Source organism: Onychomys torridus, chromosome 14 (assembly GCF_903995425.1).
Source record: "Onychomys torridus chromosome 14, mOncTor1.1, whole genome shotgun sequence".
In the NCBI taxonomy this organism is placed as follows: domain Eukaryota; kingdom Metazoa; phylum Chordata; class Mammalia; order Rodentia; family Cricetidae; genus Onychomys; species Onychomys torridus.
This window is the reverse complement of record NC_050456.1, coordinates 34,363,870-34,381,344: the sequence shown is the minus strand read 5'-3', so window position 1 is coordinate 34,381,344 and position 17,475 is coordinate 34,363,870.

Here is a 17,475-nt window from a genome sequence, read left to right as displayed (position 1 = left end):
AATGTTAAAAATAATTGTTACTTTATTTTTATATGTTTTAATTTTCAGATTTTTACTTTATCAATAGCTGATATTGTAAATCCCCAAACTCAAATATAGTTTACAATACATACTCCAATCACAATGCAGAGCAAACTTGAGAAAAAGAATTAAGTAATATGGGTCAAAATCTATCATGTGCACAATTGCATAATGAAAATAAAATTCTGTACCTGATTCTTAGGTAGGAAATAAAAATTGCAAACATGATAAAAAGTTATTTTAAACAGATCTGTATTTTTAACCAATAAATTTATAACTATATTTACAAGCTAGAGAGAGAATCCTACTAGGAAAAATAAAAATTAATAAAACCCTTGCTATGTGGAAGGACCATGGTCATCCTTACATGCACCAACAATCATGCAGCAAAGACCATTATCAAGAATCATCAATATTTTCGGGTTTGCCAAGACACTAACATATAAAAACAAATAGAATTTGTAGAGCATGTAGATGAAGAAAGAGACTATGGAATAAATATTAACAATATTGTAAGGTGAATGTTGTAAGGTTTAATAATTTTAATATTAAATATTAAATAATATTAAAATAAAATATTTCTTAGATTTTAAATATTGTATTGCTAGTATAGAAATCAAGTAAACAATCGATTAAATATAATAATAATTTCAGTTACAGATTTAATAAGTAAATTACATGGGACATTACTATTTTTAAATGGTAGATCTAGAAATTAAACCCAGAGATGTCTGGCTCCAAAGACATGTTTTTCTCACTACACGAAGGAAGGTAGCCTCTGTTTGTCATATCACTCTGCTTTGCATATATTCTATCACAATATTATAAAATAAAATGATACATTTCCTCTTAGAAATAAACTTTTTATATTCCATTCAATGAATAATATCAAGGTTATTTCTAAAACTAATCTTTTGAGTGTGTAACATCACTCTTCTAAGATCAAAAGTGAGACAAATTTATTGACTTTAAGCAGTTGTCTTATGTAAATGTTGTCACATGCTAACTAGTAGTCTACTAATTTTCTATTTTGATACAAATAAGGCAGTCTTTAACTGCTTCAACTCTCTCCAACTAGAAAGGTAAGTAAGATGAATCCTAGGAGCCTTCCTCCTTATTGCCTCCATGACACCTTCTGGTCACAAAACAGAGACAGGTGCTGTTCTAACTGTTCTCAAAGTCCTAACTATGTCTAAAGAAAGTTAAACATTTTAAGTACATGCTGCATTTTTCTCTCAAGTAAATTTCCTGAAAAATCTTACAATAGTTCCTCTAATTCTATCCCAAGATAATTTAATTATATGGCTCTTATAATAAATGTTACTGCACAAAACTACTTTAGAAGGCTATTTACAAATAAGCATTCATAAAAGTTCCTACAATATACATTATATGCAATAAAAAGAGAAAGCTAGACATGTAAAATACATGGTTGTTAAGAAAAGCTTCCTACAAAAGGTATACTGATGGACAATGGCATTTATTATCATTTTCTAACTGGTGTAGTGTCTTCATGAAAAGCACTGCAGGAAATAAGTTCCTATACAAAGCTCACTAAATTAGCCTTTCTGTAAGCATTGCTGTAGCATAGAATTACTGATGAGTTCCTTCTTTATAAATTCCATTATTTTGAGTTGATAGTCATGCTACCCATTAAATCATTAATGTTATATTGTTCCTTTGTGAATGTTCAAAACATATCTTTTTTTTTTCAGTCTGCTGTAAATTTATACAAAGTCTGTACTAAATGCTTACATGCACTAACAAGTGGCTGAGGAGTCCAAGATGCTGCATGTAATAATTTACCAAACACTCCCTGTACACGTCCTTCTCCTAAATGTGTTAGGGACTTTGGGAAGATCATATAAAATCAGAGTTAGTTCTCTATTTTCTAAAGTGGATGGCTTTTTAATTCTCTAATGCAAAACAGATGTTTGTAGGCTTTGAATGCTGCCTTTTTAAGGTAGTGCCTATAATTATATTCAATAACCAGGGAAAGAAGAAAATACAGACAATGAGAATGGCGTGTCGGGGCATTAAGCTGTCAACATATTTATGTTCTCAAGATTATTCACATTAGGATAGTACATTTAAAGATCAGGGTAAAGTTCAGAACTGTGAGTGTTTGCATCTCTGCCCAAGCCTTCAGGAAATGCCACAGACAGTGTGATTTGGGCTTAGCATCATTTTGTAAAAAACCTTCCAATGCTTCAGTCTTCTGACCTTCACAAGGACAAATCTTCCAACCAAAATTCCATCCTCTTTTCTGTTCCTCACTCAAATGTCACGTTTCTCCTTATTATTGAAATTCTAATCCAATCCAACAAATTGATCCCGAAACAATACATTTATAATATGGATATCTTCCTCCAAAAATATTAGCAGATGAAGCCAAAAGGTATCCAATTTATCAAAAACATTTTCTTGATCATCATTTAGCAATAATATCAAACTAGTCAAGTTCTAACCCATAACCCTTAAATAAAAAAAGAGAATCCATATGTGCTGTATGTCTGTGTGTATGTTCTGTTACTGTTTATTTTTTATCAACTAACCAGTTCAACATTCAAGTGTGTGTGTGTGTGTGTGTGTGTGTGTGTGTGTGTGTGTGTAGGAAACACCTTAAAGACAACTGCAAAACATTTTACAAAGAGAATTATAATTGTTTCCTAAAGTAATAACATTTGACAAAATTCTTCCCAAGAGAATGGGTGAGTGTAAGACTCGCAGCAGCAGAACAATGGTCAGTGTCTCAGATTTGCCATCTTCTAACATATATGATTTTAAGCAAGTAACTTTACCACAGCATGCCATAGTTTTCCCCCAATAAAACACGTAAATTTATACTCATCTGAGATGGCTAATAGTTTCTATTCTTTACTGGTCAAGTCTGAGAGATGAATGTGACACTTTAAATAACATGTTGAAAATTAATCAGAGGCTTTATGAAATCAGACTCAGAAGGTAAGAACGTGACCTGTTAAAAGCATCAAGGGCAAGTCACTGGTGAAATTTATGCCAAGAATTATCAATTCCTGACTATACAGCAGCTAAAACACTCTTAAATATGTCTATAAACTCAGTGTCTCCATAGGTGACTTCGCACATATATGCATGTGTCACTCATGGGTAGTCTTATTTTATGTATTGTGCTTTTACATGAAATTCTGTTCTTCACATTTAATATGCTAGGGCTTTATATCAAGACACAGAATGAAGATATTTTATGAAAATATTAAACATGCCACAAGTCTATGCTACAGGGTAAAATTATTTGAATAAAAAGTTTCAATTCCCTAGTTCTTAAGCCTTGAAGCAATTAAGCAGAGATTCTGAAGGGAGTAATGTCAATTCATCCCTCATTCCATGAGGGAACTGTGAGATCCATTCACACTTCCCCCCAGTCCTCTTGAAATTCTAGCTTATCAGCTCATGGATTTCAGAGGATGGGGCTTGAATTTTATTGTACATTTTAGAACATTACTTAATATGTAGTTCCTAGAGTAAAGTTAATGAATATTCTCCAAAGGAAAGATGAGTAAAGAAAAAAGGGGTAGGGCTACAAGGTTAAAGCTTTCTGTGTAGAAGGAACATGTTCAAACCCTGAATATTTAAAATAGCTTTATAATTCAAAAGTTCCCTTTATACAAGTATGCCAAGAATTAGAAGTACATTCTGTGTTATGTTCAACCTCGGTATATATGACCTTGAGAAAGAATTGCCATGGACAAATAAATCCCAAAGGAAGCTTATATTCTAAATAAGTTTCATTCATAAATATTATAAAAGATAACTAAAGGAGAGTGGGTCCTATAATATCCTTACCTCTGTAGGGAATTAAAGAAGAATTAAGTAAACTTAAGTGTAAAATCTTTAAGAGATTACATGATAGGTGCAAAAAGATACTTGACTGAGGAAATGTTGCTCAAGCTGGTGAGGGTAAGAGAAAGGTCCTACAGTAAAGTGGGCTGGAGAGGTGGCTTGGTGGTTAAGAGCATTGGTTGTTCTCCCAGAAGACCTGGGTTGATTACAGCGCCCACACGGGAGCTCACAATCATCTATAACTCTGGTCCCAGAAGATCTGATACCCTCTTCAAGCTTCCAAGAGCATCAGGCACACATGTAGTGTATAGACACACATGCACACATAAAATAATTTTTTTTTTAATGTGAAGAAAAGGATACAGATACTTGGAACAAATGAAGAAGAGCCGAGGATTCTAGAAGATGATATTGGTGAATGGAGAAGTTTTATGAAAAGCTTTGGAATAATGTCAAGTGATTTTACCAGAAGGGGATATATGAATTGTAAGCAAGGCCTATGGAAAACAAAGGCAGACACGAAAACTCACTTTAGAAGCCGTCTATCCGACAAGCAGAAGATGACAGTGGCCTTGGATAAGTAGTTAGTAAATGGTGAGGTGATTTTATAGCTTGCAGATTTTTGTAGGACATATATTGACAAGACTGAACTGTGGTAAGGAAGTCAGGCAAATAAGTAAGTCAAGCATGATTTTTCAGGTTCTGGTGTTGAGTAAATAGTAAATGGATAACAATCACATTTATAGATGATAGACAATTGAGAGATAGATGATAGATTAGATAGATAGATAGATAGATAGATAGATAGATAGATAGATAGATGATATATATGCATACATATAATTTATAAGTTGTATGCTCTAAAACAAAGCTATACATATGTTAAAATAAATATTATTAAAGCTCTAACTAACAGAAAAAATGTACAACTACACTAATACTAAAAGGAAGAGACTTTAAGCAAGATCTGCTAGAGTTTATAAATCTTTCCATAAATAGTGTCAATAGCCTCAATCTCAGTATTTAGAGATTATTTTCTTTTGAAAACCCTGAGGCCTAATCTTGGGATTTGTATTGTTATATGTTTATAATAGTAATTCTCAGGTTTGGCTACAGAGATATTGGTAGAGTATCTACAGTGAGTCTGGCTGACTTGGAGCAGGATATCCAAGAATTTGAATTTTTAGAAGATCTCCTCATGCAGTTTTAAGGTGATGAGAACACTTGTTGGAAAAATGTGGTCCAACTTCCTGCCTGCCCTTCAGTTCTTCACTTAGAGACTAAGGGCTACTGTCAAGGTCTGAGGAGTATTTGAGACAGTTAGTCCAGACATCATGGTACAATCTTAACTATTTATCCCTAACACTGCTCTTTAATCTGAGTTTTCAGTGATTAAGTATGCAAAGAGCTTTTCAGTAGAAAAGCACAAGCCACTAGACTTCTGGCAGTCAGAATACTGCTTCCCTGACAAGTTGTAAGCATGAACAGCATTGGTCCTATTGATGTCTCACTAATCAACCCAGGCAGGGGCTATATTGAGCTCACAAACAAGAAAATGAAAAGATAAGCAGCTGTGTTTCCAGAAAGCAATATTGAAATATGTTGTGATGACTTATGATGAATTTCTTTTAGAACTGATATTGTTAACAGTTTAGCAAATTGAAAGTTTCCATTTGTAATGTAATTAGTATATCCACTTATGAGAACTATTGACCCAATGTTCATCTATTTGCTTGTTTGGGTTTATAATTTGTGCTGTTCTGATTTTAGATATGGTGTTTAGATCTACTTTTAAAGTTAACATTATATGCCTAATAATTATCACCTCATTCCTACACATACTTAATCGAAGAGAAAAATAGTACAATTACATTATTTGATATCATTCATCACCCATTAGAGTTATTTTAGGTTATTTTTGTATATGAAAATGGTTCCTTACCAGAGAGACAAAGTTATAAGTAATTGATTATAGATTTATCTCTCACATTGTCATTAGAAATAATGCCAGTTGAGCGTTATTTTCATCCTCAGGGTGAGAGATACACTTTCTTTTAACTTAATTTTGAGTACATTTTGTAGAGTGGTAAAGGAAACTTAATACTGGGGTAAATTGTGATTATGGGAAAAAAACAGATGCAAATGGATGGCTGGGTAGTACATACCCTAACATTGTGCAGTCACTTCCAGTCAATCACCACAAAGAAAGCACAACATTCACAGGCACCACAATAAAGCAGGATTTCTCCCAGTGAAGAGCATCTATCTCTACAAAAGCATGCAGCACAAGCAGCCTTCTACCATGATGAATATCTCATGCCTACAGGTTTATAATTCCTTGGGATTTAATGTTAAAATAATTTTCACATCTAAAGGCAATTCAAAGAGAGGAGTAAATAATTTAGTGTTCCCTTAAGATGTAGTGAAACTTCTAATTTAATCTAATAGAGAATTCAATTTATGTTTTAAGTTTTAAAACTGTGAATAGGGGATGGACAGATGGTTCCCTGGGTAAAGATACTTCCTGCCAAACCTGACAACCTGAATTCAGTCTCTGATACCTTCAACGTGGGAGGTGAGAAGCAACTCCTGCTACTTGTTCTCTGACTTCCACTTGTGCATGAATACAAGTGCGCACGCGCACACACACACACACACACACACACACACACACACACATTCATAAATAAAAGTTAAAATGTTTAAATCCTGAGGTTAAAATAACCTATGCCTGGAGTCTTTTGAGATGTCTTAGGAAGGTGCCTGACACACAAGCACAAGGACCTGAACTCAGCTCTCCAGCATCCATATAAAGTTCTAGGTGCAGAGCCTCTGCTATGAGTTGGAGACACTCGCCAGACAATCTCACCATGAAGTGAATGTCAGATTCAGTGTCAAACTCTATGTGAAAGTGTATGGGGAGAGAGGAATAGAGCAATAGAAGAAGACACCCAGTGTCACCCTTTGGCCTCCATGTGCACATAACACACACACGTACATGCATCTGCACACACATGCAAACATGAACACACACATGCATGCATGCACACACACACACACATGCATCTGCATACACATACAAACATGAACACACACATGCATCAGCACACACATACAAACATGAACACACACACACACACACACACACGCACACACAGAACCTATACCTTCCAACTGAACAAAGTCCTCATCTCATTTTGTTTCTTAGCACTTGTCACTACATGAAAGGGTGGAAACTAAGTGAAATCTTACTGGCTTTAATGTAATTGAGACTGCTCCCTTGAGTTGTCTGCTTCCGAAGCCTGAAATAAATCCTTAGTGAAATATTAAAAAATATTGCAAATATTTATGACTCCCTATCTTTAACACTTCAAAAGTGGCAAACTATTTTCAAATAAAGTACCAATAAAAAATAAACTGTCACCCCAAACTATATATTATTAAGAAAGAAAGAATAGAATCTATCTTCAATGTTGATGCTAGAAATTAGAGAATTCTGAAGAAAATTAAATGACTGTTATTTTCAAAGTATCCTGGGAAATTTGTAGTTAGAATTCAATTTTAGTATGTCCACAAGAATACAACTATCATAATAAAAAAGTACATGATTAGATAGAATCATTGCATAGTCTAATAAAAATAAAATTAGTGAGAATACTTGAGACAACACCAAACACAATTACAAGTTAAATTTATAAACTGTATAAATCCTAGAGTTGAAAATTCTTCCTACAGAAAGTTCTCTAAACTTTGCTTTACAGAACTGAACTTTTATAACCTTTTAAACTAATTATCATCTCACTTTTTTCCTGAATGCCTTTGTCAGACTTGTACAATATACACAAGTAGACTTCCACTGTATTTCTCATTCTGGAGAGTGTGTATGACAACCGTTTTTGTCCCATTATACAAACCACTTTCAAAGGGTAATATATCCTGTGTGAGTCTTTAGCTATTTGAGTTTCAGTATGAAAATCCATTCTCGTTCACAGAACCAGACTCCTGGTAAAGAACTTACTTTCCGAGCTAAGACTATTAGAAACAGGTAAGTTTATGTTTAATGTGGCCAGCCTGCACATACTGTGTTATGAACATAGAGATCCTTGCTCTATGCTGGATAGTCTGTATGTGCTATCTTATGGTATGGGAAAATCCTCACATAGTATGCCAAATTATAAAAGGTTGAGTTACAGCTTATTATGAACAATAAATCTAGAATGCCAACATCAAAGATGTCTTGTGATAGCTTTTAATATTATAGCAATGGTTGCTGACTAGCTGCTGCCATATATGTGTCTCTGATCACTATTAATGAAAAAACAGGACAAAACTATAGAGACAATAAAAGAGCAACCAACAGTTACCACAGCAGGAAATGAATAATAGATTTTTAAGCAGTGAAATTGTATTGAGTGACATACAATAATGGGTATATAGCAATACACCTTTTCACAAAACCTGAAGTAGAAAACATCCAGAATTAGCCCTAATGTAATCTGCAAGCTTTACATGACAGTAATGCATCAGAGCAGGTCTTCCATCTACAAGAACAGTAACACTCTTGAACACAAAATTGTAGAGGTAACAAAAACCTAAACTAGTATATGTGATATGAAATGAGGAACAGGAAGAAATATATATATTATGTACAGGTAAAGGTGGCAAACACATGGTAATGGCGAAATCAATACCAGTTTTCAAACTCTTGATTACAAATCAGTAAAATACAGATTCTGTACTTTATATTCATATCCCTTAATAATGCTTATCTACTTCTAGTCTGTTTATCATGTTGCTTTTAACAATCACAAGACAAGATGACAATGTGTGGCAAAGAGTACATCCCAGGAAGTGCAATCAATATCTTTCATTGCTATTTGTATTGTATATACATATATATGATTTGAAAGAAAATGCCCCCTATAGGGAGTGGCACAATTAGGAGGTAGGACTTTGCTGGAGTAGGTGTGACCCTGTTGAAGAAAGTGTGTCACTGTGTAGGTAGGCTTTGAGGTCTCCTATATTCAAACTATGCTCGGTGTGGCATACACGTGCTTCTCCGACACAGTGTATGCTTACAAGCTGCCATGACAATAAAGGACTAAACCTCTGAATTGTAAGCTAGCCCCAATTAAGTGTTTTTCTTTATAAGAATTGCCATGGTCGTTGTGTCTCTTCATAGCATTAGAAATCCTAACACACACACACACACACACACACACACACACACACACACGTATGTGTAAATATGTGCACATATATATGAAGAATTAGTTACAAACTCTATTAATAGTAGAAAGTTTGACTGATAATGAAGGAATAGTACAACTGTTAGCTATAAAAAATATGGATAGCTCTCAAACATTATAAAATTTTATTTTTGTCAAGCTTTTACATAAAGTTCAGATTCATATAAATGTTAGAAAAGCATCCATTCATTTCCTTCCTTTTGTCTGACATATTGCCAAGCCAGCAACCTGCAACATCTGTTAAGCTTCAGTTTTCAATTTAACTTAGCCTTGGAGTTGGTCAGCTGAGTATTTTTCCAGGCCAAATGTCAGAAAAAGGCAAGAGATTTCTGATGAGATACTTGTTAAGGAAGAAAAATGACTGCTTTCATAAAAAAATAGATTTATATATTTTCCCATACATTCTTAGTTTGAGTAATCCTTCGTATTTCTAGCATTCTGCCATTTTCTGCCCCAGCCCCATTGAACTCTTTTATCGCCTAATACCCCTCCTTTGTACTTTGATGTTACATGTGTTTTACTGTCCTACCGCCTTCCACTGTGGTACTTTTCTTGATTCCCAACTCTACAGAACAGATACTCACTACAACTTAAACACAAAATCTAAACTTGTGAGGGGCTGAAATTTACATGTGTGAGAGAACATATGACATTTGTCTTTCTGGGCTTGAGTTGTTTAATTCATTCAATATATTTTCCACTTCTATTTATTTTTCTAAAATTTTCAGAGCTTCTTTTTTTCTTTAGTACTGACTTGTTCATTAGCATCACATTTCCATTTTCCATTTATCAGCTGATGGACATCCAGTATGACCCCATTTCTTGACTTTGTGAATAGAGCTTTTGGAAACAGGGATGTACAAGTATCTCTGTCATAGGGTGAAGAATATTTGAGTCATGGCATTTTAACCCAAAGCTCTAGCACCAGGTATGGAACACCTCCATAATTTTTTGGATAGAGATCCCCTAGAGAGAACATAGGCTATTGCCTATCAGAACTAGATAGAAAAGACCCTGTCCTAAAGACACCACATATTTTAGATAAAGAAAGCAGAAATAAAATTAGAACTATTCTAAGTTTCTCCCCAAAGGCTAGTGCGCATAATGACAAAAGGAGTCATAAAGATGTTGGGAAAAAGTCACTAATAATTTCACACAGATGTTAACACTGTATATTGCAGTACTGATCTGCAAGGTAAGATATGACTTCTGGTACAATAGGAGTATGAATATTCTAGAGATAACCAACTGAATCCTGGTTGGATCTGAGGCCATTCCATGAGAGGAAATACCTGGTGCCATAGGTATGATTAAAAACCTACAGTAGGGAGGTCACAGGCTTTGGAAATCTGCTATTGAAAATCATCTAGTTTCTGTTACTGTAATAAAACTTTAGCCCAAAGGAACTTGGTGAAGAAAGGGTTTACTTTGTCATACATCTCTAGGTCACATTCCATCATTGAAAGAAGCCAGGTAAAAACTCAAGGCAGGGACCTGAAAGAAAGAACTATGAGTGAATGCTGCTTGCTAGCTCACTCACTGGCTCATGCTTAGTCAGCTTTATTTATTTAAAAAAAAAAAAAAAAAAAAAAAAAAAAAAAAAACCCTAGGACTTTTTTCCTTTTTATAACATAAAACTTTAAATTTAAATATAATTTGATCGTATTTTTCTCCTTTCCCAAGTCTTTCCAGATCTTCCCTCCATGCCCACCCAAATGTAAGTTCTTTCTTAGAAAAATCATAACCCAATAGAACAACAAACCTCCCACAAATCAAGAAAACAAAATAGAACAATATCCAAAAACAAACAAAAAACACCCAAACTGTGACCAAATAAAAGCACACACACACATACACACACACACACCTATGAAGTCCAATTATATGATGAACTACTCCTAAACATGAGGGCTGGATTGGTTGATAAGAAAACAAAACCTTCTAAATCAAGATGAACAATCTCATTCACAGAAATTCAAGCAGAATATACAGGGTCTGCACAGGCCCACCCCAGGTTTTCTACAACTATATTACAACTTCCAGTTTAGTGTTTCTATGAAACTCCTGAGTATGCATACAAGTGGGACTCTGACTCTTGTGACTTTTCTTGGGCTCTTTTCCTTCTGTTGGTTTGTCTTGTCCAACTTTTATGTAACAGTTATTGCTTTATCTTATTATAGTTTATTTTGCTGTGGTTTTAAAAAATGAATGAATGAACAAATGAAAACCTAGCTACTAGGGTAAAGATTAATAACCAAACTGCCACCTACCTGCTAAGGGAGGGAAATCAAAATGACACTGGGTCTATCAACCACTCAGATAGCTTTCATATATAGCCCATGACCAGCAATCTAAGGAAGGCGCTGACCACAGTGAGGTGAGCCACAGCATGGTTTTGATTAATAACCAAAAGAATCCCTCACAGATGTGCCCAAAGACCAACTTGATCTAGGAAATTTCTCAGTTGAAACATCTCATCACCAATAATTCTAGGCTATGTCAAGTTAAAAATTAAGGTTAACTAGGATAATGTTTTGATAAAGAGACATGTGGCCAGAGTATCTTCTAAATATTTATGTTTATACCCATAGACTAGTATAGCCCTCAGCATTAGTCAGAAGAGCCGTCTTTTGCAGTTTTGCAGTGGGTGGTCATCAAAGCAAGGACTCACAACACAACTGGCCAAAGTGTTGAGAATATGTGATCACCTTTCCAAGACCCAGGAAACATTGCAAGTGTGGAGAAGGACTGCGAGAACCAGACGGTAGGGAGAAGTGTTGTAAAATTCTGTTTTTTCTACATGACAGGAATATTTCATTCATGAATGTGAAACAGTTGTAACCATCAGCACAAATATGTACAAAGAAAGGAGAGAAAAAGGAATAGTGAAGGAAAGGAGGAAGGAAATAAGAAAGGCAGAAAAATAGAGAAGTGAGGAGAGGAGAGGAGAGGAATACAGTGCTTAGAGAAAACTTCAAATTTTGAGTTCCAGTCTATTTTGATTCTTGTCTGCACAACAAGGGTCATGTGATCCCTGTCATGGTCTCCTCTCCTGTTCTTGTTTTCCCAGCTTTGGGGTTTGTAAAAGTTAATTTGTTCTATATTCTGCATTCAGTTTTCCTATGTTTTAAAATATTTACTTGAATTGATGATTGTTTCAGTCTAAGCCTTTATGACTTTATTGTCAGTTTTACTGAACATTGATTTAGAGAAAGGAAAATTAATTAGCAGGATTCAGTGACAAGTGAGGTTACTAGAGATGCTCAGTGGAACACCAAGTAATGATACATACAGTGATTGTTCATTGAATGTAAGGTACCAAGTTAGGCAAGTGCCCAAGTTCTTCTTACTTGTAAAAATGTTTTAGAAGTATTTGTTCATACTTCAGCCTGAGGAATGATTCCCTGATCATTTCTGGAATTACATGAAAATCACTTACTCTCCAATTAGAGCATTAAAGTTGGCGGTGAAGATGACACATGACAGAATTTTGTTCACTCAGCCCATTAGTCTGCCAATTTGAAATCATTTTGTTGACTCCATTTTATCACACACCATTTACTTTCTTATTCACACCTGCCACATGTTAGCATACATATCAGGTATCTATGCTTAAATAGGTACGTTGTCAACACTCTGAAAAGAACATAAAAATCAGCTTTAATAGCACAGACCAACTTGGTTTTTATATGATATATTTTCCATTTTTATAAACATACGTATTAACAACTTTGACCTTGAAAAAAGCAATGGCTTTTAAAAGTTAAGTAGCTCTTGTGTGAACATGAAGAGAAGTTTTTTTTATTTTTTAAACTTGGATAATGTAAGCAGCATACAACTGAAGTGGGAATGGTTACATATGTGTATCAAGCATTAGCCATCTGGTTTTGTCTTTAATTTCAAGAAAGACTGAAAACTAATTTCCATATTTTGATGGTACCCACATCCCTCTCTTTATTCTCTAACAGTGAAAAATTTCACACAAGTCAGAAAAGCATTTCTAAACATAAGAATACTGCAAGTTATTGAAAAATAAATCACAAACTAACTTTTGTTTTAAAACTCCTGTCTTTAGTCAAAGTTAATGCACATAGGACTGAAGAATGTAGATGTATCCTGCTTGTTAAATAAGAAACACAGAGCCAGTTGCAGAGTTAAAAACCACAAGGTCAGAGCCAAAGCGGAAAACCTTACCCTTCACTGCTTCTGCGGTTCCTCCTCTCCGCAAGAGACCTACTTCTGTGCGTCCTGTCTATTTAAAGACTTTCTGTTCTCCTCCCTCATTGGTTGTAAACCCAGCCACATGACCTCCTTGTCACTGCCTGTTTGTACAGACCTCCAGGTCTTCTATGGTTGGTATTGAGATTAAAGGCGTGTGTCTGCTATGCTGGCTGTGTCCTTGAACACACAGAGATCCGCCTAGCTCTGCCTCCCAAGTGCTGGGATTAAGGGCGTGCCCCACTACTGCTTGGCTTCTGCTCTGGCTTGCTCTGACCTCAAGGCAACTTTATTGACATACAAATAAAATCACATTTCAATACAAGTAAAATATCACTATAGAAGAACAGTTCTGTGGTTAGGAGTATACTCTTATAGTGGCCCTGAGTTTGGTTCCTAGTACCCATTTTGAGTTGCTCACAAACACCTGTAAACCCATATCCAAGGAACCACAAGATATCTTTTGGCCTTTAGGGATGCCCATATTCATGTGCACATACCTCCACACAGATAAATACACATATACATAAAATTTCAAATTAGAGAAATGTTTTTTTTAACTTAACATATGTAGTCATTCTTTTTTTTTTCTAATGAATTAAAAGTGATACATTCTTCTATGGATGTGATATAAGAATATAAAATTTAACCATCCTAGATATTCATTCTCTATTCATCAACTACAGTCTAACCTCTGACCTACATTAACTCATATGTCTCCAAATGCAAAATGTTCAATTATCTACCCATTCCCTAGTCTCATCTCATTACAGCATTCATTCAAAGCTGAAAATATCATATCTCAGTAGTTCAAAGTCCAAAACCTAAATTCAGATCAGGTGCAGTTCAGTAAAGTTTCTAGGGACACATTCCACTCTATTTATTAATTGGAGAACCAAATGGCCGAATTCTTCCTCCTCCCCACTATAAACCAAAGGAAAGACATGTAATAACACTTACATTTTATTTTTTTACTCAAAAATAGAGCCAAAGACGGCAAAAGAAATATAACATCTCTGAAGAACCATAGGGACAAGGTTGGAGTTTCCCAGATTGGGTTTCAAGGTCTGTGCCATTTCCAATAGTTCTTAACACTCTCTTCTTGGGCACTCTGTCCTCTTTTGGGGATACCAGGTTGTGTTTGTGGAAAGTAGTTTTTGTTGATTAAGCGGTGACACTTGTGGCTGGCCGCCGCCTGAGGCAGCCATGCTGACGGAGAGAGTGCTGGATGTATTAGTGATGGAAGAGTCAGGAGCCATGGTTACCTTTCTAGAGCTTTATTGGCAGAGAGAGAGAGAGAGAGAGAGAGAGAGAGAGAGAGAGAGATCACACAGAGGGGGGAGAATATGGAAGGAGAGAGTGCGGAAAAAGAGAGCACTCTGTTTTTTAGGCTGGGACACCATTGCAGGGTGGTGACATAATTAAGGACATAATCCTTACAGTTTTCTCATCCTGCTTTCTGCTGAGATCCTTCAAGGTGTAATAACCTCCTTTCATTTTATACTCCTCTGTCCTTTTCTTAGTTTCTCCTCACTGTGGTGTTTTGTTTTGTTTTGTTTTGAGCTGAGGATCAAACCCAGGGCCTTGCCCTTGCTAGGCAAGTGCTCTACCACTGAGCTAAATCCCCAACCCCATCTCCTCACTGTGTTTAAAAGAAAAAAAAAAAAAAAGCCCTGACAAATGCAACTTACAGGAAAGAGGAAAGAGGTTTCATTTTGGCTTGTTTTTCCAGAAAGAGACAATCCTACACAGCAGCAAGTTCGAAAGCCACAGTGGCAGGAGCAAGGGCCAGTAATCACATTGCAGCCACTTTCAGGAAGCGGAGCATGAACAGGAAGTGAGGTTAGGTAATAAAGCCTCAAGGCCCACCTGACAATTACCCATTTCTTCCAGTGAAGCTCCACCTCTATGGATTGCCCCGAGTATCTAAGGAAAAATAAATAAATCTACGTACACTATGCTCTTATGTCTGTTAACTTTACTCCTCTAAGACAAAATTCTATCAGTTCAGCTACAGCTCCATCAGGCATTCAAGGCAGGAATAAATCTAGATACCAAGCTTTTTGTCCATCTACTTTGTTTCTCTGGGATGAAATTCTGTCTATGTAGCTTCAGTTCTGTCCTGACACTCAGTTCCTCTTTGTCCCCTCTTTTACTGCCCTCTCATAGTCCTGCTAACAACTAAGCTCTTATGCTTCCAGCCTCAACTTTGTCCTCTGTTTCTTATTCCTCCATCTCTACTTGCTTTCTATTTCTGGCTCTGATGAACTCTATAAGAGTTCTTCCTTACCATCTACCTTACCTCTGTGTTCTTCCCTTCTCCCTGGTCATGCTGTTCTATCTGCCTCTACAGAAGGTGCCTGTTTCTTCTTCCCCTGGACATTCAGTTTTGGTTTTCTTCCTCCTCAAGAATGTTGCTCCACCGGATCTTCTACCTTGATATGTAAAAATCTCTTTTATTCTTGGTCAATTGCTCTGGAGAGCCACCAGGCCTCAAGGTAAGGGGATGGTCTGAGTTTTATTTGCACAAGAAACAAAGCTATGCATCTATCAGGTGCTTGGCTTTCCCTATGTGACCTTATCCAAGTACTGGCCCAAGCAGGAAGTTCATACACATATTCTATGGGAATTGTGAGCACAAGAAATTCATAATAAAGCACAGCTGAATATTAAGCTGTGTAATACCAAATAGTCCATGCAGGATGGCTTCTCACTTGACTGCCCCTTGGCCGGGTCAAGGTATAGCTTGTCCCCTTATTACACAGCTAGACCCTTTATAACATATTCCTGTGGCTCACCACACATGACCTAGAAATTTCCAGCCTTCCTAAATCAGCTAGAGATCAAAAGTTCTAATAGCCTATGGGGATATTTCACATTCAAATTCCAAAAGTGCCCTTTACTCCTCCAGTGTGCTAAAACAATTTTCTCAACAACTTTGTATATCTTTATCTTAGTTTTTGATTGTTGAGACAAAACACCATGGCCAAGGCAACTTTTAAAACAAAATGTTTAATTGAGTTTATGGTCTTCAAGGGTTAGAACCCATGATGGCAGGGCAAAGGCATGGTAGCAGGTACAGCTAAGAGCTCACATCTTGAACCACAGCAAGAAGCAGAAAGAATTCTGTGAATGACTCAAGACTTTTAAAACCTCAGAACCGGACACCCTATGACACACCTTCTCTAACAAGATCATACTTCCTAATACTTCCTGAATAATTCTACCAACTGGGTCCAAGAATTCAAATATATGAGCCTATGGGGGCCATTCCCACTCAAACCACCACAGTCTTGCAGGAAAATCATTGGTTCCACTCCATTAAACAAAAGCTACCTTCACAAATCTCAAAGGTCACATTGTCTCCCTTCCATTTCCCCACTGAAATGGTTAATAGATACTGAGTTTAAGTATCCTTGTTAGGGTCGGCGTCCAAAACAGAGAGCTTCACTCCGATATCGGGTCACAAAAGAAGCTTTATTAGCACAAGCTCGTGGGCCACCAGCACGAGAAGTAGCCGGTGACCCTGAGTCTAAGGCTCGCAGGCCTTTTAAGAGGCAGTTCTATCAGGGCAGGGGAGCAGGGTCATCCAGAGTGCAGACATCTGGAGACCAGATGTCTCCGCGGTCTTTCTCAGAGTCTGGGTAGGTAAACGAATTCCAAGCTTATCTAGCAAGGGGTTATTTGGCAAGCATTCTTCTCAAGCAATTTATCTTGCAAGCACAACCACGGGTGGTTATCCTGCAAGCATCCTGTTAGCACAGCATGATGGGCTAACTTTCTGGTATGGGGCGTGGGAGCAGAATGCAGTACTTTTCCACTGAATCTACAATTAGCAGAGCTGGTGCGGGGGGGGGGGGGTCTCCTTATTTCTTTTACAATGGTCTTTCTTCCTAAAGACTCAGAAACCAGGCACTGGTGGCCCACGCCTTTAATCCCAGCATTCAGGAAGCAGAGCCAGGTGGATCTCTGTGAGTTCAAGGCTAGCCTGGTCTACCAAGTGAGTTCTAGGAAAGGCGCAAAGCTACACAGAGAAACCCTGTCTCGGGGCAAAAAAAAAAAAAAAAAAAAAAAAAAAAGAAAGAAAGAAAAGAACAGAAACTTTCAAAGATTCAATTAAAGTAAAATTCTTGGTTTTAAGAAAAGTTGGCAACTTCATAGCTTT